This window comes from Pseudophryne corroboree, chromosome 3 (assembly GCF_028390025.1).
Source record: "Pseudophryne corroboree isolate aPseCor3 chromosome 3, aPseCor3.hap2, whole genome shotgun sequence".
NCBI lineage: Eukaryota > Metazoa > Chordata > Amphibia > Anura > Myobatrachidae > Pseudophryne > Pseudophryne corroboree.
This window is the reverse complement of record NC_086446.1, coordinates 606035013-606059023: the sequence shown is the minus strand read 5'-3', so window position 1 is coordinate 606059023 and position 24011 is coordinate 606035013. Positions and strand designations below refer to the sequence as shown.

The window sequence follows — 24011 nt, the reverse complement described above, 5'->3', positions numbered from 1 at the left end:
GACACACAGGGAATGCTCCTAATGAAGACAGGACCCACTAGCCCTTTGGGGAGACAGAGGGAGAGTTTGCCAGCACACACCAAAAGCGCTATATATATATCAGGGATAGCCTTATAATAAGTGCTCCTTTATAGCTGCTTTGTTATTCAAAATATCGCCATAAATGTGCCCCCCCCTCTCTGTTTTACCCTGTTTCTGTAGTGCAGTGCAGGGGAGAGACTTGGGAGCCGTCCTGACCAGCGGAGCTGTGAGAGGAAATGGCGCCGTGTGCTGAGGAGATAGGCCCCGCCCCTTTTCCGGCGGGCTCGTCTCCCGCTATTTAGAAAAATTAGGCAGGGGTTAAATATCTCCATATAGCCTCTAGGGCTATATGTGAGGTATTTTTAGCCTTTATAGGTACTCATTTGCCTCCCAGGGCGCCCCCCTCCCAGCGCCCTGCACCCTCAGTGACTGCCGTGTGAAGTGTGCTGAGAGGAAAATGGCGCACAGCTGCAGTGCTGTGCGCTACCTTTAGAAGACTGCAGGAGTCTTCAGCCGCCGATTCTGGACCTCTTCTGACTTCAGCATCTGCAAGGGGGCCGGCGGCGCGGCTCCGGTGACCATCCAGGCTGTACCTGTGATCGTCCCTCTGGAGCTTGATGTCCAGTAGCCAAGAAGCCAATCCATCCTGCACGCAGGTGAGTTGACTCCTTCTCCCCTCAGTCCCTCGCTGCAGTGATCCTGTTGCCAGCAGGAATCACTGTAAAATAAAAAACCTAGCTAAACTTTTTCTAAGCAGCTCTTTAGGAGAGCCACCTAGATTGCACCCTTCTCGGCCGGGCACAAAAATCTAACTGGAGTCTGGAGGAGGGTCATAGGGGGAGGAGCCAGTGCACACCACCTGATCGGAAAAGCTTTACTTTTTGTGCCCTGTCTCCTGCGGAGCCGCTATTCCCCATGGTCCTTTCAGGAACCCCAGCATCCACTAGGACGATAGAGAAATATATATATATATATACACAGACACACTAGTTTTACGGACCCAGCATGTACTGGGTCACCTCAGTCCCCGCCCCCGTACTTGGCTTCACCCAGTTCTGGAAACCCCCCCATGAAAATCCTGCGTTTGCCACTGATAGTTCACCTAGGTATAATGATATCATATATTGTCAGTGGTGCAAGTAGAAATTGTTTCTTAGTGGTACTGATAGTAAAAATGGGCGTGGTCACGTGTCATTAGGGGGCATGGTCACACAAAACTAGGGGAGTGGCTACATGACAATAGGGGCATGGCCACATTATGCCACACACTGTAATGCCTCTTACACTTTATGCCAAACACCGTAATGCCCATTACACATTGTGCCACACACCAAAATACTTATTACACATTATGCCACACACTGCAATCCTTATTACACATTATGCCACACACCGTAATGCCCATTACACATTATGCCACACACCGTAATGCCTATTACATATTATATCGCACACAGTAATGCTTATTACATATTATACCACACACAGTCATGCCACTGACACCATTTTACAAAAATGTCCCTTATAAATTATGCCCCAGCGGTGGGCTGGTGGTACTGGGGGGGTAATTCAGATCTGATCGCAGCAGCAAATTTGTTAGCAGTTGGGCAAAACCATGTGCACTGCAGGGGGGGGGGGGGGGGGGGGGGGCAGATATAACGTGCAGAGAGAGTTAGATTTGGGTGGGTTATTTTGTTTCTGTGAGGGTAAATACTGGCTGCTTTATTTTTACACTGCAATTAACATTTCAGATTGAACAGACCCCACCCAAATCTACCTCTCTCTGCACATGTTATATCTGCCCCCCCCCCCCCCCTTCCTGCAGGGCACACGGGGGCTAATTCAAGTTGGATCGCAAATCGCGATCCAACTGGAATTTTTATGATGGCCCCACGGGTGCATGCACAGCGCCAGTCCTGCGCATGCGCTCGGACTTTCTGCGGGGGGGCCACAGAAAAAGTGATCGCCTCTGCCTGTCAATCAGGCAGAGGTGGTCGCAGGGCGGGGCGGCAACGCTGTTTCCAGGGAGGAGACGGAGCATTGCGGGGGTGACACAAATGGTGGGTGGTGCGGCGTGTACATGGGCGTGTCGGGGGCATGATCGTGGCGGCTGCATGATGTCACATACAGCCGCCGTAATGGGTAAGATGACGCCGGGACTCCTGTGGGTGCAGCTAAGCTGCGCCGACAGGAGCCATCCTTAGTTTCTGCTGACAAGCAGAAATTGTGAAACAATCACAATTTATGTTTGTTGAAGGGGGGGAAGCGCCGGTCAGTATGCTGGACGGCCTTGCCCAGCGATGGGCAGCCCCCAGCATGCAACCAAAAGGATAGCAAATTCTGCTGATTAGCAGAATTTGCTATCCTTACTGAATTAGCCCCATGGTTTTGCCCAGCTGCTAACAAGTTTGCTGCTGCAATCAGATCTGAATTAGGACCTGTGTTCCACCACCATATTTCTGAATGGTACTCCGTACCACCCTACTTTCAGCACTGTTTAAGCAAAGTGAACAAGTCATAACGCACTGGAGAAAGACAAAAGATGCCAAAAGCAACCAATAATCTTCTGTTATTTGAAAATGTCATATAGAACCTGATTGCCACATTATATCTCTCCAATGCTTGAAACATCTCCCTTTATTACTGTTAAACCTAGAACAAAGCACATGGACTAAAAAAAAGGTTTAAAAAAGACCTAAAATTATTTTAGCTTTGTCCCAATCCCTCCCTTTGGGTATACCAGCACAACAGATTTTCTGTTTATATTCTTTTACTTACTGTAGAGGTGATACATTTATAGTTATTTATAGTTCATCGTTGGTGCATACACACTGAAAGATATGAACGATATCTCGTTCATTAATGAACGATGAACGAGAACGTTCATATCTTTCAGTGTAATCGGTAAATGTGTAGGCCTCATAAGTGGTAACCAAGCTCCCCTGGTTGTACTGACAACCTATAGGAAACCTCACGTGACAACCAAGCCACTGAATGGCATTGAGCATATAGAACTGGGTTTGAGCACTATGGGCCTCATGCAGAGTTTGCCTATTTGCGGAGCAGAGCTGGTATGTTTTCATACTGCAAAACTGAGCTCCCACAAGTACAGGTGATGCAGAGTCGTGTGCATTTCAGTCACAGCTCTACTTACCACTGAAGAGGTGGAACTGGGCAAATGAACAAAGAAAGATTATTTACATCAGACTTCTGTCCAATTCTGCATCAGCCTCTATATACTAGTAATCAAAGGGCCAAGAACTGAAGCTTTAAAGTTGTCACGTTGCGATTAGCTTCTATTAGCGACTATCACAAATTGACTTTATGCTAAAGATGTATAGCCTATCTCTCTGCACATTTACAGCACCAGAAAAGGACAGGTGCAGTACTACAAAATCTTAAAGCAGAAACTTACTATCCAACCCTCGCAATCTCAGTAGGACAGTACCTGTATGAGGGCTCTTTCCTGCTGCCACAATTGGTACTGCATCGCCAGGCTTGCCAGAGAGATGGGAGGCATAACCTATTCATGCTGCTTTGTATAGCAGAGCAGTGGTGAATGGGTGCAGCCAGGGCCGTAACTAGTTGTGTGCGGAGGGGGCACCACACACAGCACTGCAGGGTAGCAGGCGCAGTTGGCGGCACTTGTCAATTATCTGTTTTAATTAGTTTCACTTCAGCTTTCCCCCTTTTTGAAGCCCAGCATCATCTGACCGCCCCTGTCTCCTACCCTGACCCCTTCTGTCGCTAATACCTATACAACATTTATGAACTCATCTTGCGATTTCTTTGTTATTCAGTCACACTGTCCTTTATTACGTTTCAAGATGCTGACATACCCGGGATTCAAACCCATTTCCTGTGGCATTGCAGTCAGACACTCTATTCATTGAGCTATCTGCCCTTGCATAGAGAGGTAGATAATTCTAAGCTAGAGAATTCTAACTATCTGAAGCTTACCTTGTACTTTGTGAAAAAATTATCAGTATTGCGGCTGAGCAGATAAATGTAGTGTGTGGCTGAAAGGGATTGGATGTGTGGCTCCACACTACATAGATCTCCTCAATTACAATGCTGACTATTTTTCTACGAAGTACCAGTAGCTTCATATAGTTCTCATAGTTTTTATGCAGAATCAAGTAGCTCAATGAGTAGGGTGTTTGATTAGAATTCAACAGATTATAGGTTTGAATCCTGGGTATGGCAGTATATTGAAATGTTTTATTTAATAACGGGTATTGTAACTGAATAACAACAAGTTCTCAAGTTAAGTGCACAAATGTGGTATAAAGAGGATTTGGACACAAATCCTTTTTATACATGTAATAAGGAAAGGGGTATCATAGCATGGGCTTTCTCTGGGATCAAACTTGTCGTGTCCCTTTCTCACAAGGCATGCGCCTTATGTCGCTACTGGAAAAATGAGGGGGAGGGACAGAAATTCTCTCTCTGGCACAGGCCACCAAAAAGTCTAGTTACAGCTCTGGGTCCAACCCACACCTGTCACTGCCACTGCAGCATAAAAAAGGGTGCTATGAAAGAGACTTGAGAGGGGGCAGTGACAGTCTAGCGCTAGGCAAGCCCCAGGTATATATGTCCGCTCTCCCTCCGTGACAGAGATATGACCCCTCTGTGATGTGTCCAGTTCCCGTCTTCTTACATCCCAATGTTATAGCCAGCAAATGTGAACGGCATTCTGGACAGAAGAGGCAGAAACATCAATCACACAGTGGTTCTTATCTGCTGTCAAATTCTATGTTTCTGTGTTACAGTGGTACATAACTATCTCTCGAATATTAAAACAAGATCTTTGACTCACTTCTTAACAAGAAAGCCGGGTAACTACAGATGTCTGGGGTGTATTTCCTGTGGGTACCTGGAAGATGGTGATACTTTCACACTTCCAAGATCTGGAAAGAAATTCAAAATTGCATACTCATTTACTAATTCTAGTTCCCACATTGTTTATTATATCCAGTGCCCTTGTGGCTTACAATTAGAGATGAGCGGGTTCGGTTCCTCGGAATCCGAACCCGCCCGAACTTCATGTTTTTTTTCACGGGTCCGAGCGACTCGGATCTTCCCGCCTTGCTCGGTTAACCCGAGCGCGCCCGAACGTCATCATGACGCTGTCGGATTCTCGCGAGGCTCGGATTCTATCGCGAGACTCGGATTCTATATAAGGAGCCGCGCGTCGCCGCCATTTTCACACGTGCATTGAGATTGATAGGGAGAGGACGTGGCTGGCGTCCTCTCCGTTTAGAATAGATTAGAGAGACACTTGATTTACTAATTTTGGGGAGCATTAGGAGTACTCAGTACAGTGCAGAGTTTTGCTGATAGTGACCACCAGTTTTATTTATAATCCGTTCTCTGCCTGAAAAAAGCGATACACAGCACACAGTGACTCAGTCACATACCATATCTGTGTGCACTGCTCAGGCTCAGGCCAGTGTGCTGCATCATCTATTATCTATATATAATATTATATATATCTGATTATCTGTCTGACTGCTCAGCTCACACAGCTTATAATTGTGGGGGAGACTGGGGAGCACTACTGCAGTGCCAGTTATAGGTTATAGCAGGAGCCAGGAGTACATAATATATTATATAGTGAGTGACCACCAGACACACAGTGCAGTTTATTTAATATATCCGTTCTCTGCCTGAAAAAAGCGATACACACAGTGACTCAGTCAGTCACATACCATATCTGTGTGCACTGCTCAGGCTCAGGCCAGTGTGCTGCATCATCTATATATATTATATATCTGTCTGACTGCTCAGCTCACACAGCTTATAATTGTGGGGGAGACTGGGGAGCACTACTGCAGTGCCAGTTATAGGTTATAGCAGGAGCCAGGAGTACATAATATTATATTAAAACAGTGCACACTTTTGCTGCAGGAGTGCCACTGCCAGTGTGACTAGTGACCAGTGACCTGACCACCAGTATATATAATATTAGTAGTATACTATCTCTTTATCAACCAGTCTATATTAGCAGCAGACACAGTACAGTGCGGTAGTTCACGGCTGTGGCTACCTCTGTGTCGGCACTCGGCAGCCCGTCCATAATTGTATATACCACCTAACCGTGGTTTTTTTTTTCTTTCTTTATACATACATACTAGTTACGAGTATACTATCTCTTTATCAACCAGTCTATATTAGCAGCAGACACAGTACAGTGCGGTAGTTCACGGCTGTGGCTACCTCTGTGTCGGCACTCGGCAGCCCGTCCATAATTGTATATACCACCTAACCGTGGTTTTTTTTTCTTTCTTTATACATACATACTAGTTACGAGTATACTATCTCTTTATCAACCAGTCTATATATTAGCAGCAGACACAGTACAGTGCGGTAGTTCACGGCTGTGGCTACCTCTGTGTCGGCACTCGGCAGCCCGTCCATAATTGTATATACCACCTAACCGTGGTTTTTTTTTCTTTCTTTATACATACATACTAGTTACGAGTATACTATCTCTTTATCAACCAGTCTATATATTAGCAGCAGACACAGTACAGTGCGGTAGTTCACGGCTGTGGCTACCTCTGTGTCGGCACTCGGCAGCCCGTCCATAATTGTATATACCACCTAACCGTGGTTTTTTTTTCTTTCTTTATACATACATACTAGTTACGAGTATACTATCTCTTTATCAACCAGTCTATATATTAGCAGCAGACACAGTACAGTGCGGTAGTTCACGGCTGTGGCTACCTCTGTGTCGGCACTCGGCAGCCCGTCCATAATTGTATATACCACCTAACCGTGGTTTTTTTTTCTTTCTTTATACATACATACTAGTTACGAGTATACTATCTCTTTATCAACCAGTCTATATATTAGCAGCAGACACAGTACAGTGCGGTAGTTCACGGCTGTGGCTACCTCTGTGTCGGCACTCGGCAGCCCGTCCATAATTGTATATACCACCTAACCGTGGTTTTTTTTTCTTTCTTTATACATACATACTAGTTACGAGTATACTATCTCTTTATCAACCAGTCTATATATTAGCAGCAGACACAGTACAGTGCGGTAGTTCACGGCTGTGGCTACCTCTGTGTCGGCACTCGGCAGCCCGTCCATAATTGTATATACCACCTAACCGTGGTTTTTTTTTTCTTTCTTTATACATACATACTAGTTACGAGTATACTATCTCTTTATCAACCAGTCTATATATTAGCAGCAGACACAGTACAGTGCGGTAGTTCACGGCTGTGGCTACCTCTGTGTCGGCACTCGGCAGCCCGTCCATAATTGTATATACCACCTAACCGTGGTTTTTTTTTCTTTCTTTATACATACATACTAGTTACGAGTATACTATCTCTTTATCAACCAGTCTATATATTAGCAGCAGACACAGTACAGTGCGGTAGTTCACGGCTGTGGCTACCTCTGTGTCGGCACTCGGCAGCCCGTCCATAATTGTATATACCACCTAACCGTGGTTTTTTTTTCTTTCTTTATACATACATACTAGTTACGAGTATACTATCTCTTTATCAACCAGTCTATATATTAGCAGCAGACACAGTACAGTGCGGTAGTTCACGGCTGTGGCTACCTATGTGTCGGCACTCGGCAGCCCGTCCATAATTGTATATACCACCTAACCGTGGTTTTTTTTTCTTTCTTTATACATACATACTAGTTACGAGTATACTATCTCTTTATCAACCAGTCTATATATTAGCAGCAGACACAGTACAGTGCGGTAGTTCACGGCTGTGGCTACCTCTGTGTCGGCACTCGGCAGCCCGTCCATAATTGTATACTAGTATCCAATCCATCCATCTCCATTGTTTACCTGAGGTGCCTTTTAGTTGTGCCTATTAAAATATGGAGAACAAAAATGTTGAGGTTCCAAAATTAGGGAAAGATCAAGATCCACTTCCACCTCGTGCTGAAGCTGCTGCCACTAGTCATGGCCGAGACGATGAAATGCCAGCAACGTCGTCTGCCAAGGCCGATGCCCAATGGCATAGTACAGAGCATGTCAAAACCAAAACACCAAATATCAGTAAAAAAAGGACTCCAAAACCTAAAATAAAATTGTCGGAGGAGAAGCGTAAACTTGCCAATATGCCATTTACCACACGGAGTGGCAAGGAACGGCTGAGGCCCTGGCCTATGTTCATGGCTAGTGGTTCAGCTTCACATGAGGATGGAAGCACTCAGCCTCTCGCTAGAAAACTGAAAAGACTCAAGCTGGCAAAAGCACCGCAAAGAACTGTGCGTTCTTTGAAATCCCAAATCCACAAGGAGAGTCCAATTGTGTCGGTTGCGATGCCTGACCTTCCCAACACTGGACGTGAAGAGCATGCGCCTTCCACCATTTGCACGCCCCCTGCAAGTGCTGGAAGGAGCACCCGCAGTCCAGTTCCTGATAGTCAGATTGAAGATGTCAGTGTTGAAGTACACCAGGATGAGGAGGATATGGGTGTTGCTGGCGCTGGGGAGGAAATTGACCAGGAGGATTCTGATGGTGAGGTGGTTTGTTTAAGTCAGGCACCCGGGGAGACACCTGTTGTCCGTGGGAGGAATATGGCCGTTGACATGCCAGGTGAAAATACCAAAAAAATCAGCTCTTCGGTGTGGAGGTATTTCACCAGAAATGCGGACAACAGGTGTCAAGCCGTGTGTTCCCTTTGTCAAGCTGTAATAAGTAGGGGTAAGGACGTTAACCACCTCGGAACATCCTCCCTTATACGTCACCTGCAGCGCATTCATAATAAGTCAGTGACAAGTTCAAAAACTTTGGGTGACAGCGGAAGCAGTCCACTGACCAGTAAATCCCTTCCTCTTGTAACCAAGCTCACGCAAACCACCCCACCAACTCCCTCAGTGTCAATTTCCTCCTTCCCCAGGAATGCCAATAGTCCTGCAGGCCATGTCACTGGCAATTCTGACGAGTCCTCTCCTGCCTGGGATTCCTCCGATGCATCCTTGCGTGTAACGCCTACTGCTGCTGGCGCTGCTGTTGTTGCCGCTGGGAGTCGATGGTCATCCCAGAGGGGAAGTCGTAAGCCCACTTGTACTACTTCCAGTAAGCAATTGACTGTTCAACAGTCCTTTGCGAGGAAGATGAAATATCACAGCAGTCATCCTACTGCAAAGCGGATAACTGAGTCCTTGACAACTATGTTGGTGTTAGACGTGCGTCCGGTATCCGCCGTTAGTTCACAGGGAACTAGACAATTTATTGAGGCAGTGTGCCCCCGTTACCAAATACCATCTAGGTTCCACTTCTCTAGGCAGGCGATACCGAGAATGTACACGGACGTCAGAAAAAGACTCACCAGTGTCCTAAAAAATGCAGTTGTACCCAATGTCCACTTAACCACGGACATGTGGACAAGTGGAGCAGGGCAGGGTCAGGACTATATGACTGTGACAGCCCACTGGGTAGATGTATGGACTCCCGCCGCAAGAACAGCAGCGGCGGCACCAGTAGCAGCATCTCGCAAACGCCAACTCTTTCCTAGGCAGGCTACGCTTTGTATCACCGCTTTCCAGAATACGCACACAGCTGAAAACCTCTTACGGCAACTGAGGAAGATCATCGCGGAATGGCTTACCCCAATTGGACTCTCCTGTGGATTTGTGGCATCGGACAACGCCAGCAATATTGTGTGTGCATTAAATATGGGCAAATTCCAGCACGTCCCATGTTTTGCACATACCTTGAATTTGGTGGTGCAGAATTTTTAAAAAAACGACAGGGGCGTGCAAGAGATGCTGTCGGTGGCCAGAAAAATTGCGGGACACTTTCGGCGTACAGGCACCACGTACAGAAGACTGGAGCACCACCAAAAACTACTGAACCTGCCCTGCCATCATCTGAAGCAAGAAGTGGTAACGAGGTGGAATTCAACCCTCTATATGCTTCAGAGGTTGGAGGAGCAGCAAAAGGCCATTCAAGCCTATACAATTGAGCACGATATAGTAGGTGGAATGCACCTGTCTCAAGTGCAGTGGAGAATGATTTCAACGTTGTGCAAGGTTCTGATGCCCTTTGAACTTGCCACACGTGAAGTCAGTTCAGACACTGCCAGCCTGAGTCAGGTCATTCCCCTCATCAGGCTTTTGCAGAAGAAGCTGGAGGCATTGAAGAAGGAGCTAAAAGGGAGCGATTCCGCTAGGCATGTGGGACTTGTGGATGCAGCCCTTAATTCGCTTAACAAGGATTCACGGGTGGTCAATCTGTTGAAATCAGAGCACTACATTTTGGCCACCGTGCTCGATCCTAGATTTAAAGCCTACCTTGGATCTCTCTTTCCGGCAGACACAGGTCTGCTGGGGTTGAAAGACCTGCTGGTGACAAAATTGTCAAGTCAAGCGGAACGCGACCTGTCAACATCTCCTCCTTCACATTCTCCCGCAACTGGGGGTGCGAGGAAAAGGCTCAGAATTCCGAGCCCACCCGCTGGCGGTGATGCAGGGCAGTCTGGAGCGACTGCTGATGCTGACATCTGGTCCGGACTGAAGGACCTGACAACGATTACGGACATGTCGTCTACTGTCACTGCATATGATTCTCTCAACATTGATAGAATGGTGGAGGATTATATGAGTGACCGCATCCAAGTAGGCACGTCACACAGTCCGTACTTATACTGGCAGGAAAAAGAGGCAATTTGGAGGCCCTTGCACAAACTGGCTTTATTCTACCTAAGTTGCCCTCCCACAAGTGTGTACTCCGAAAGAGTGTTTAGTGCCGCCGCTCACCTTGTCAGCAATCGGCGTACGAGGTTACATCCAGAAAATGTGGAGAAGATGATGTTCATTAAAATGAATTATAATCAATTCCTCCGCGGAGACATTGACCAGCAGCAATTGCCTCCACAAAGTACACAGGGAGCTGAGATGGTGGATTCCAGTGGGGACGAATTGATAATCTGTGAGGAGGGGGATGTACACGGTGATATATCGGAGGGTGAAGATGAGGTGGACATCTTGCCTCTGTAGAGCCAGTTTGTGCAAGGAGAGATTAATTGCTTCTTTTTTGGGGGGGGTCCAAACCAACCCGTCATATCAGTCACAGTCGTGTGGCAGACCCTGTCACTGAAATGATGGGTTGGTTAAAGTGTGCATGTCCTGTTTTGTTTATACAACATAAGGGTGGGTGGGAGGGCCCAAGGACAATTCCATCTTGCACCTCTTTTTTCTTTTCTTTTTCTTTGCATCATGTGCTGATTGGGGAGGGTTTTTTGGAAGGGACATCCTGCGTGACACTGCAGTGCCACTCCTAGATGGGCCCGGTGTTTGTGTCGGCCACTAGGGTCGCTAATCTTACTCACACAGTCAGCTACCTCATTGCGCCTCTTTTTTTCTTTGCGTCATGTGCTGTTTGGGGAGGGTTTTTTGGAAGGGACATCCTGCGTGACACTGCAGTGCCACTCCTAGATGGGCCCGGTGTTTGTGTCGGCCACTAGGGTCGCTAATCTTACTCACACAGCTACCTCATTGCGCCTCTTTTTTTCTTTGCGTCATGTGCTGTTTGGGGAGGGTTTTTTGGAAGGGACATCCTGCGTGACACTGCAGTGCCACTCCTAGATGGGCCCGGTGTTTGTGTCGGCCACTAGGGTCGCTAATCTTACTCACACAGCTACCTCATTGCGCCTCTTTTTTTCTTTGCGTCATGTGCTGTTTGGGGAGGGTTTTTTGGAAGGGCCATCCTGCGTGACACTGCAGTGCCACTCCTAGATGGGCCCGGTGTTTGTGTCGGCCACTAGGGTCGCTAATCTTACTCACACAGCTACCTCATTGCGCCTCTTTTTTTCTTTGCGTCATGTGCTGTTTGGGGAGGGTTTTTTTGAAGGGACATCCTGCGTGACACTGCAGTGCCACTCCTAGATGGGCCCGGTGTTTGTGTCGGCCACTAGGGTCGCTTATCTTACTCACACAGCGACCTCGGTGCAAATTTTAGGACTAAAAATAATATTGTGAGGTGTGAGGTATTCAGAATAGACTGAAAATGAGTGTAAATTATGGTTTTTGAGGTTAATAATACTTTGGGATCAAAATGACCCCCAAATTCTATGATTTAAGCTGTTTTTTAGTGTTTTTTGAAAAAAACACCCGAATCCAAAACACACCCGAATCCGACAAAAAAAATTCGGTGAGGTTTTGCCAAAACGCGTTCGAACCCAAAACACGGCCGCGGAACCGAACCCAAAACCAAAACACAAAACCCGAAAAATTTCAGGCGCTCATCTCTACTTACAATATGTGGGAAAGACTTCTTGAGCATTTAAAGAACAGACGGCGATGCATCGCTCCAGCATCAGAGTGGCTACGGAAGAGAAAACATGGGAACAGCCGGTAGTTTAAATATTCCCTTGCATCCCTACGTTGTAAAATGATTGATTGGGTGCCTCCCAATCAGAGGGGTGGAGATAGAAAGAAAATTATTTTTCAGAAAGAAACATATTGGATCTATACGTTACAAAAGGTGCAGCCTTGAGGCTTAAATGAGACGATTTCCTATAATACAGTAGTTATCATTAATTCTAGGATAATCCTTGAGCCTTCCTGATTTTGTTATATGAGTTTACGTCACTACATTGCTCTGTTCCTCTTAGTATATAGGGCTATGTGGCTCGATCATACTTCTCTATATAATTTATACAAGTTATGCTATTTAAAAAGATGCAAAATTATAGTAGCTAAATTACTTTATCAGTGGGCATTGTCATACTGTTTATATTAACTAGGGATATTATAACAATATACAGATACTTAAATTATACCCCTTTCACATCGCACAAATAACCCGGTATATTGCTGGGTTGACGCGGGTCTAGGTGCGGTGTGAAAGGGGTATGTTCCATTTTCCCAGGTCGTCTGACCCGGTATTTCAACCTGGGAATAAAGTAGGGTATTCCCGGGTTATTACCAGGTCAGGTGCAAGGTGAATGGGTTGCCGGGTCGATGAGACACACTATAGGTAGAGGCGGCGCTACAGTGACACTATAGGGAGAGACGTCACTACGCACATCAACAACCCGGCAATTTACCGGGTTGGTGCCGCCAGTATGAAAGTGGTCTCAAGCGTGTCGCACCCGGAAAGGACCCATGTACAAGTCCTGGATGCGACCATCTTTAGCGATATGAAAGCTGTATTACTTTCTTCTACTAATATAATATTGATGTCTTGCTGTTAGATGCAATGCTTATTGTATGTGTAAGTGTTTATTTGAATAGTTATGACGATGGGCACGCCTCCCTAGACACCCCCCCGGGATTCACTCGTGGCATCTACCACCTAGCACAGATCGTGATGCCATCAAGACCTCAACGGAAGCCGTGTCCAAGGTCCAGAGCACATGGGTGACTGTCTTCATAAGGTATGTTTTTTTGCTTATTGTGTTTTGGTGTCCAGACAAAAGGGATTAACTTGTTAGATGCTTTTGGTGACATAAATGTATTTATACTTTGCAAAGGTTTGCTTCACAAAGAACGACTCTTCACTCAGGTTGCTCTGTCAGGTGGCTTCTTTATAAATCACAATGTGTGTGTCACATCACATTTGTTCAGCAAACATGGGTCCCCTGTCCACTAGATAAGCCTAAACCTGCCCTCTCTGTCCTCCTGACACTAACTGGAACCGGAAGCCCTGCCCACTGGTTCCCACAAACCTTTATACCTTTACACAATGAATTAGTCAGTGCAGGCAGCACAGCTTTATGTATTACATTTGCTGTAGTAAGTAGCAGGATTCTTAACCCTATCTGCCCCTTGTCCCAGGGAGCGAGTCCTGTTCTGAGCATCAGAACATGGCAAAGTACCCTTTTTGCCACTATCGATTGGCAGCATTGATAGAGGAGCAGAGATCTGCACAGGCTGGTGGGATTAGCTGGAGAAGACTTGCATTCCTTGCAATGTATGCCAAGGCAGTAGCCATTGCAGTTTGGGTAATGCCTTCAAGCCTTTGCCTTGGGTCGGTGGGTAGGGGGCATCTGCTATTCTGGTCTACTGTAACGCTGCCCAGCTGGAGATGTATTGCCGGAAAGCAAGCGGTAAACAAAAATATATGCAGAGGGATGCCATTGCATCACAACGTCCCATCCACAGGAGAGCGGCAGCACAGGGAAGAGGAGCCATATAGACGCGATGGTCAGCTGTTCAGTCCGAGGACAAGACAATGCAATAGGGACAAGTCTCCAAATATGTATAATTAGTTCATTATAATTAGCTAAGGTGGACTAATGTAATGTACTAGTTCCATGTTGGGAAAAGTAACCCATTATGGTTAATAAACAAGAGTTGGGGAAGATGGAGTCATGTCAAACTCCAGTAGTTATAGAGCCATCCCAACATGGCTGACTATCTGAGCAGTCCAGGTTATAAGCAGCAACAGCATTGAAATGTAATTAAATGTATTAAAGAAAGTCCCAATGTTCACTCATTCTCGTAATTAACTTAAACCTTGGCAAAAGCAAGCACAAAAAGGAACAATTTGTGTAATGAAAGGTCTGGTACTAAAGTGCTAGGAGGGTTGGAATACTCCTTATTCATGTGACAGCTCTTCAGATTTCTCTTCTCCTGTTTAACCCTATGTGAACCTTATTGTTTATACAGGTGTCTCCCGAATGCGGAAAATAGGACTATCTGGCAATGGGCTTAATTCAGAGTTGATTGCAGCAGCAAATTTGTTAGCAGTTGTGCAAAACCATGGTGGTCATTCCGAGTTGTGCGATCGCTAGCTGCTTTTAGCAGCATTGCAAACTCTAGGCCGCCGCCCTCTGGGAGTGTATCTTAGCTTAGCAGAATAGCAAACGAAAGATTAGCAGAACTGCTACTAAATAATTCCCTGCAGTTTCTGAGTAGCTCCAGACCTACTCCTAGACTGCGATCACCTCAGTCCGTTTAGTTCCTGGTTTGACGTCACAAACACGCCCTTCGGCCAGCCACTCCCCCGTTTCTCCAGCCACTCCTGCGTTTTTACCTGGCACGCCTGAGTTTTTTAGCACACTCCCTGAAAACGGCCAGTTTCCGCCCAGAAACACCCACTTCCTGTCAATCACAGTACGATCACTCGAGCGATGATAAAACGTTGCTCGAGCTTGTGTAAATCTACAAAGTTTTGTGTGAAAGTACTTAGCGCATGCGCGCCGCGTACCATGCGCATGCACATTTTTGCCGTTTTTTCACTTAAACGCTGCACTGGGAAAATCGGCAGCGAGCGAACAACTCGGAATGACCCCCCATGTGCACTATAGGGGGGGCAGATAGAACATGTGCAGAGAGAGTTACATTTGGGTGGGGTGTGTTCAAACTGAGATCTAAATTGCAATGTAAAAATAAAGCAGCCAGTATTTACCCTGCACAGAAACACTACAACCCACCCAAATCTAACTCTCTCTGCACATGTTATATCTGCCCCCCCCCCTGCAGTGCACATGGGCCCTCATTCCGAGTCGTTCGCTCGGTATTTTTCATCGCATCGCAGTGAAATTCCGCATAGTGCGCATGCGCAATATTCGCACTGCGACTGCGCCAAGTATCTTTGCTATGAAGATAGTATTTTTACTCACGGCTTTTTCCTCGCTCCGGCGATCGTAATGTGATTGACAGGAAATGGGTGTTACTGGGCGGAAACACGGCGTTTTATGGGCGTGTGGCTGAAAACGCTACCGTTTCCGGAAAAAACGCAGGAGTGGCCGGAGAAACGGGGGAGTGGTTGGGCGAACGCTGGGTATGTTTGTGACGTCAAACCAGGAACGACAAGCACTGAACTGATCGCACAGGCAGAGTAAGTGTGGAGCTACTCTAAAACTGCTAAGTAGTTTGTGATCGCAATATTGCGAATACATCGGTCGCAATTTTAAGATGCTAAGATACACTCCCAGTAGGCGGCGGCTTAGCGTGTGTAACTCTGCTAAATTCGCCTTGCGACCGATCAACTCGGAATGAGGGCCATGGTTTTGCCCAACTGCTAACAAATTTGCTGCTGCGATCAACTCTGAATTACCCCCCATATTGCACCGCACACTAAATCCACTTCACAACTCAGCTCCACGGGGTGAAAGTTGTGCAAATTGTATTTTCATTAAAAAAACTAATGGACAATCATACTCACAATTCAAGATATAAACAGCAAACAGAACCCCCACAACACACTGTGCGCGGTGTAAATTGATATTAAAGGTAGGAGTAAAATATTTACAAGCTGTCTTCTATAATTAATGATGCTGGAGCATCAGCATGGAGCGATTCATTTGGGGAAGTAAATGTCATGTTGTTTTACCATCGTCTAAAACTTTCAGTCAATACCTAAATATCTCATTCAATGTATATATACATTTAAAGCCTTGTCAGTTATCACATTTTTCTATTATTTTATATATAAACTATGCATTTATCAACAAACTATTAAAACAAATAACAAAACTTGTATGTCACTACAGAGGTGCACAAATAATGACAATGCATATATGGCTGATGCAGGAGGGTCTCTAAAGGTGCGTACACCACCCGACATAGGGGGTAATTCAGACCTGATTGTAGCAGCATATTTGTTAGCAGTTGGGAAAAACCATGTGCACTGCAGGCGGGGCAGATGTAACATGTGCAGAGAGAGTTAGATTTGGGTGGGGTGTGTTCAAACTGAAATCTAAATTGCAGTGTAAAAATAAAGCAGCCAGTATTTACCCTGCACAGAAACAATATAACCCACCCAAATCTAACTCTCTCTACAAATGTTATATCTGCCCCCTCTGCAGTGCACATGGTTTTTCCCAACTGCTAACAAATTTGCTGCTACGATCAGGTCTGAATTACCCCCATAGTGCGTACACACTAAGCGACAAACAGCAGGAGGGAGAGAGAAGGCAGCAGAGCCTGGAGAGCTGCCGGTGGGTGGCTGCAGCACAATTAAGTATTTTCTTGCAGACACAGTGGTGTGACGTTATGATGTGGCGCCGCTGGACACTGATGAGGCGAAAAAGCCATCTGCAAAGGCGGAGCAGCACATCCTCATTATTCCCTCATGGTGTGTGCGCTGGGGAGACATAAGTTGGGGTTGATGGGGAGAGAATGATGGGCCCCAGCTGAGAGACACAGAGGGGGAGACTGACACAGAGGAGGACGCTGAGAGACACAGAGGTGGAGTCTGAAAGACAAAGGGGCAAGCTGAGAGACACAGAGGGGGATGCTAAGAGACTGTGGAGGACATGTACTAAGCAGTGATAAAAGTGGAGAAGAGAGCCAGTGGAGAAGTTGCCCAGGGCAACCAATCAGCATTGACGTAACATTTAAAATTTGCATACTATAAAAGTGTACAGAGCAGCTGATTGGTTGCCATGTGCAGCTTCTCCACTGGCTCACTTCTCCACTTTTATCACTGCTTAGTGCATGTCCCCCACAGGCGGGAGGATGAAAGACACAGAGGGGGAAGCTGAGAGAGTCTGAAAGACAGAGGGGGAGACTGACAAAGAGGGGATGGCTAAGAGTAGCTGAGAGACAAAGAGGGGGAGCCTGAGAATGCATACCGGCAGCGACGGAGTGATAGCAGCTGTCATGGTTCATTCGGCAGAATGGCCCTCGCAAATGACATCCCCAGTCTGCCCTGCACATAGGGCCAATGGAGGATGACGCTGACGACTTGTGGGAGTGCGCATCATCAGTGACATAGTGCGTACACATTGGATGATTTGAACGTTTTGTCGTTCCGATCCATTGGAATTGGGCAAATCGTTAAAAATATCATCTAGCGTGTACTCAGCTTTACTCCCGAGCTCGCTGGTAAGTGCTGACCCTTTCTTTTGGCCTCTAACCCTCTTGATCTATTTGGACGCAGCAGCAGATCATAGAAGCCATCAGATGGTGTCTTAAGATCTCTCCTGTGGCTTTTGTATAATTTTGCACAGCAGCTGATGAATGGCGTCCACCTGTGACTCAGCCCCATAATGAACTAGAAGCTCTCCCATTTACCTCATGTATATTTACACACAGAAATTATTATCATTTAATATATTGGGCAGGATGTAATGCCGTCCGAATTGGCCAGAGGTGCGGGTTGCCAGCCGAACTCGGACGTTTTGATAAAGTAACAATCATTTACAAGGCATGATTGTACCTTGTAAATGATTGCCGCTTTAAAAAAAAGGCAGAGTTCGGCCGGCCACTCGCACCTCCGGACAACGCGGACGGCATTACATCCCACCCGTTATATTAAGTAGTGGCTATACTGAAAATTGTTGCTGAATAAAATGGGCATCCTGTGAGGATTGCTTTTTGCAGAATCAGTGCATTGTATACATACACTCGAGTCACATTATTATGATCACCTCCTACATTTGACGTCAGCAGCACGTAGCCCATGAAGTACGTGACGTGTCATGCGCTGGCTTGGTGGGTGTTTAAGGTGTGAAATAGGCTGTCTGCACACAAAGCACTCGTTGCTGTCAGGGGTAAAAGGGGCGATTTAGCCGAGTTGCAAAAAGGGCTGATTATCAACTTTTGGGCCAAGGGTGACGGTATTCTGAAACAGCGCAGTTTGTGAACTGTTCACATGCTGCTGTGGTAATGGTGTATCATGACTGCACATATCGCAGCACTGCGAATAACAGACATGGAAACTGCGGAGCACTACGTGCCACTGATGTGAAAGGCAGTGATGTGCGGTGAGGTGAGGCAGAGCCTTTCTTGTAATACTAACGTTTGTGCCAGAGTTCTAACTGTATAAAGTATATAAAAAAACAAAGAATATATTAGAAATATATTTTTTGAATTATTCTTATCATTTTTATAGTCAAAACTCTGTAGCAAAAAGTCTATGGCATGGGAGGCAGTGCCTCTTTTCTGCACATCTCTGATCAAAACTCACCAAATTTCCCTCAGTATATACTGCAGCACCTGTGTATAATGCTCAGATGTACCCTTTGGCTCATGTATTGTGTGTAAATCTGGCTCTGGTACTAGCCAGTGCCTCCAGAGCCATTTACTTCACCGCACGTCCCTGGTGAGAGGTGAACGTTGGCTACGAAGATGCGTGAAGGCCAACCAACAAGCTAGAGTGGAGCAGCTCACTGTCAAACCTACCAGCATCTTATTGAGTCACTCCCAGCCTGTCTAGCTAAAGTCAATGCTGCACACGCCAGTTACTCTGGCGAGTAGCTGGTGGTCATAATAATGTGACTGGACAATGTATAACCAGCTAAGACATGCAGCTGCTCCTCCTAGTAAATCTTATATACGTAAAAGGCTAAAAAAAATGTAAAGAAATAAAATCATGGCATCATTGGAATTAACTGACAATTGATGTGAACTCTGAACCAACCACCACGGTGTCAATGATGTTGCAGAAAGTACCGGCAAAACATACGTCTGTGATCTCCCAGATACAACTAATTACCCAATAACAACATTTATTTACATCAAGCAACAAATGATTTATATTAATCCTTTAATACAATGAATAATATTGTTCCCTTAATATAATTCAACAATAGTTTTCCCACTATTATATTGATAAAATAGTATTTCCCTGAAAGAGAACTTGCAATGTTATCTGTCTCCTCATTCAGCAGTTTACAAAACCCCATCAAAGCCACTGGATAGTAAATTCAGTGGGTTGGTGCCTCTATGTGCAAGCGATATGCTTGGGGTTTCACAGCTGCTGCTTTGTAAATTACCCCTAGAAGTCCGACAGCGGGATCCCGACAGTCAGAAGACCGACAGCGGGATCCCAATGGTCGGAATCCCAACACATCCAGGATGCAAGTACAGGGGTTGGGGTTAGACCCTAGGGGGAGGGTTACGCTGCGGGAGGTTTGGGTTAGGCTGTAGGGACAGGGGGGCTTGCGGTTAGGGCTAGGCTGTGGGAGGAGACGGTTAGGGTTAGACTGCAGGAGGAGGGAGGTTAGGGTTAGGCTACAGGAGGGGTGGGTTAGGGTTAGGATAGGGGGACGGGTAAAAATACTTACTGGGATGTGTCAGGATTCCGCTGTCGCTCTTCTGACTGTCGGGATCCCAGCTCCTGGGATTTCGTAACCTAACCCCTCTAGATTTCTGTATCATTTAGAGATCTCATTGGCTTGTGGAACGTTTCTGCCCGTTTCATTGATCTGGAGGTGTGTGTTGGGTAATTAGCTGACTACACCTCTCAGCTTAATAACCAGATCTGCTCAGCTTTGTTGCCTGCAACCAGATCTGCATCTTAGGCACTCAGGGGCAGATTTATTAAGCCTGGTGAAGTGATAAAGTGGAAGGTGATAACACACCAGCCAGTCAGCTCCTAACTGTCATTTTTCAAACCCAGCCTGTGACATGGTAGTTAGGAGCTGATTGGCTGGTACTTCATCACCTTCCACTTTATCACTTCACCAGGCTTAATCTGACCCTCAGGGAGGGATACATCAATGCTAAAAATGCAGCCAAACCTAGAAAAATGCAGTTTTCTGAAGTTTGCCCACTTATCGCATATGCACCAATCTCCAGAATGACATACCTTCCAGAGCTTGGATGCAGTGGATAACGCCATCCCTGTATAAGCCCATGAGCTTCTACACACTTCCCCCTGAGAGGTATCCAATTGGATCCCTCCCAACAACCCCCATGGCATGTGCGTCATACGACGCATGCACAAACGCACTCCTGGAAGTCCTTTGGTGAAATATTCATGCAGACGGCGTTAGTAAATGCTGATATATACATACGATGATTGTCGGAATGCATTTCATTCACAATGCGATGAATCATGCAGACCGCTCTTAGGCTGAGCAAATAAATCTACCGGTGTATAGGCAGCACAAAGCTCCTATGAAAGCACAGTGGGTCCATACAAACAGTCATTCTAGATAAATAAAAATGGTGTGTAAAAATTCCAATAGAAATAAATACTTTTTAGTAAGAGGATAAGACAGTTCACCAATGCAAATTTGCAAAACCAGGACAGGTGATATGTACAGTTCATATTTTAGATAAAGATGAAAGAAGATTGGGACCTGTATATCACTGGTCTGTGATCTGATGAAAGATCTCATCTTTACATTCTGTATGACATCTGTGCTTTGTAGGAATCTGATACAGTGGTCATCTTTGACCCACTTATTAGTCCAGACACACACGTGTGATCAATGATAGTCCAGTCATTCTGTAATAGTCATCTTACAACATTCTACTCAATTCCACAAATACAATATAAGGATGAATACATGGACACAGAAATGCATTTTGCAGAATGGTAGCTGGTGTAATGCCAATATGTATTATTCAGTGTAACTGTACTTCTCATCTGAATGCCACTTGGTGCCATTTACATACGTATAGCTGGTGGACATCTACATGTTGTACAGTACAGTATATCCACATTAGTCTCCTCAATGCAGCTTAGAAGCGTATGTATGATTATATGACTGATATGAATGATATATAATCTCTGTACAATGTTGCGTAAAAAATTGATGGTGCTATATAATAAACAATACTACTAATACATAATTATAATAATACATTTCAGTTGGACAGCGCCAATTCATGATTTCATAGAAGTTTCATGGATCAGGGGGAAAAAAAACCATCCCGAGAAAATATATTTGATTACAGTATCATGGAAAAGAAAAAGAAAATGAAGTCCGACTTATTAGTTTGCTTAAGTAAAAAGTCAGTAAACAATCTTGTCAAACTATAGCGAAAAAAGCAATCATGTGCTTAGGACACAATGTGAATATCTATGGATTTTATAAGACTATGTATACCTAATAATCACACAGACCTATTTATAACATAATAAACGTAAAACAATTATAGGAAATGGAAGAAGCCGGTTATTCTAGGTCTAATAAAGAGAAATACAGAGAGGACTGATGCACAATAACCTCTGTGCTGGAGTCACAGGATGTAATCATTAGACAGACGCAGCTTCTGTTTTATTTCTATTCTATTTTGAGCATTTCAGCAGCAACCATTGGAAATGACTGTGATCCAGCATGCAAAATGACTTGCACAGCAATGTGGGCTCTGCAGCACATAAAGAAAACAACACACTGCACATAATAAATAGCAATTCCAGAAAATGTGGATATAACACAGACATGCCATTTATAGCATTGTAATGTCAATACAGCCAACCAATTACTGCTCATAATGATCTTCAATTCAACATATTGCTGTTTAAGGAGGAAAAATAAAATAATGAGTCCACTGCTACAAAACATAACTGTAATGGTCTGAGATGAATGGGATACAGACCTCACTACAGCACAATGACACGGAATCTACCCACACATGGCCGGATCATCACTCAGCTCCTGGCACCTGTCAGATACATTTTTCTGAAGCAGTTAAATGGACAATTCTATTAGGTGATCATATGCAAGATACAGAGAACAGGGTGGGTGAGTATCCGCAAATACATTAGCCTTATTATTATTATTATTATTATTATTATTATTATTATTATAAGGCCCTTCCACACACAAATGTAAAGCACAGAGCTATACCCCTGACATGGTCTGTGCTGCCCATTGCAATCCATACATTGCTGACTTAGTAAGTGTTTATCTGCAGTCCCCAGTAAGCAGTCATTCACAAGCTGGAAGTACCCTGTGCTAAGCAATAAATAATCTGTAGCACTAGGGGGGACACTGCATACATCATTGCTTAAACACCTTTATTCCAAATATCACATCTAACTAGTAAAAATACAATATATTAATTCCAAGTATTTCTTTTTCATATTGGATACTTATCATAATAAATAGCAAACCAGGAGAGATGAGATAAACAAAGGAGTAACTGGCCATCATCAATAAACACTGAAACATAGTAGTACAAATTGCAATTATGAATAAACTGGGAGGAAAGTAAATATGATATACTGTGTAAGCAATAGCTGCACCCAGAACGGTGACTGACTGTGAAGCATCTGTCATAGTGACAGCAGCTTGCAGGCCGTGCAACGAAACACAAAAGGCAAGTTCATAGCAGCTTAACTTACCTTTCACATGAAACAGTGTCCTTGTTGTGGGCATACAGAACATGCTGCTGTATTATTCTGCTGCTGTCCCTGGGATCAAGCTTCTGTGAAGCCATCAGCATCCTGCAGCCAATCACAGGAGCCTCCTCCCCCTTCCCTCCATTACACTGGGCTGTGAGGGATGGATGAGGGGTTTGGTTAGTAGTGCTGCTGCTGCTTTGGTACACACTGTACGTAGTGGCTGCTGGCTGCACATGGGCTGCTGCCTGTTCCCATGCTGTAATAAGGGAGGAAAATGGAAATAGGAAACATTAATGTCATTCTTGCTGCCATGAAGCTGAGCCCAAATATAATTCTTTCCCTAGTTACATGTGTGTACAGATCTCAGCTAATGCAATTTTTATCAACAGCATGAGAATTATTGCCAGTGTAACCAGTGGTGTAAATAAGATAGTGAGCAGGAAGAGGGTTCATGTATTTCTTACTTTCCCTGTGTGATAATGCGTTGGGAGTTTCCTACCTATGTACCATTTGAAGTGACTTGGGCTGGATAAGTTACCTGAATATTATTATTTTAAGTTAATATATCGCCACCAATTTACGCAGCGCTGTACTGAGAATATTTGTCATTTGTATCAGTTCAGGCTCGGAGCTTACAGTCTACTTACCCTGTCATACAAATGTACTCACACTAGGCAATTTTATCAGAAGCCAGGTAACCTACCAACCCCGGGCGGATTAAGGTCCTAATTCAGACCTGTACGCAACAGCAAAATTGATCTCAAATGGCCAAAACCTTGTGCACTACGTGGGAAGGGGGGAGCGGGGGTCAGATATAACATGTGCAGAGAGAGTTACATTTGAGTGGGTTATATTGTTTCTGTGCAGGGTAAATACTGGCTGCTTTATTTTTACACTGCAATTTAGATCATTTCAGTTTGAACACACCCCACCCAAATCTACCGCTCTCTGCACATGTTATATTTGCCCCACCTGCACTGCACATGGGGGGTCATTCCGGCCTGTTCGCACGCTGCCATTT

At 45.2% G+C, this 24011-nt stretch overlaps 1 protein-coding gene across 1 annotated transcript in view; it reads right to left on the bottom strand.

Annotated features, from left to right (window-relative positions):
* The window catches only part of SORBS1 (sorbin and SH3 domain containing 1), a 696861-nt gene extending 673801 nt beyond the window's left edge, over positions 1-23060 (bottom strand). The window contains exon 1 of the mRNA XM_063961529.1: positions 22991-23060. The gene's annotated coding sequence lies outside the window, so the exon portion shown is untranslated. The remainder of the gene's footprint in view (positions 1-22990) is intronic.
* Between the last annotated feature and the right edge of the window lie 951 nt (positions 23061-24011).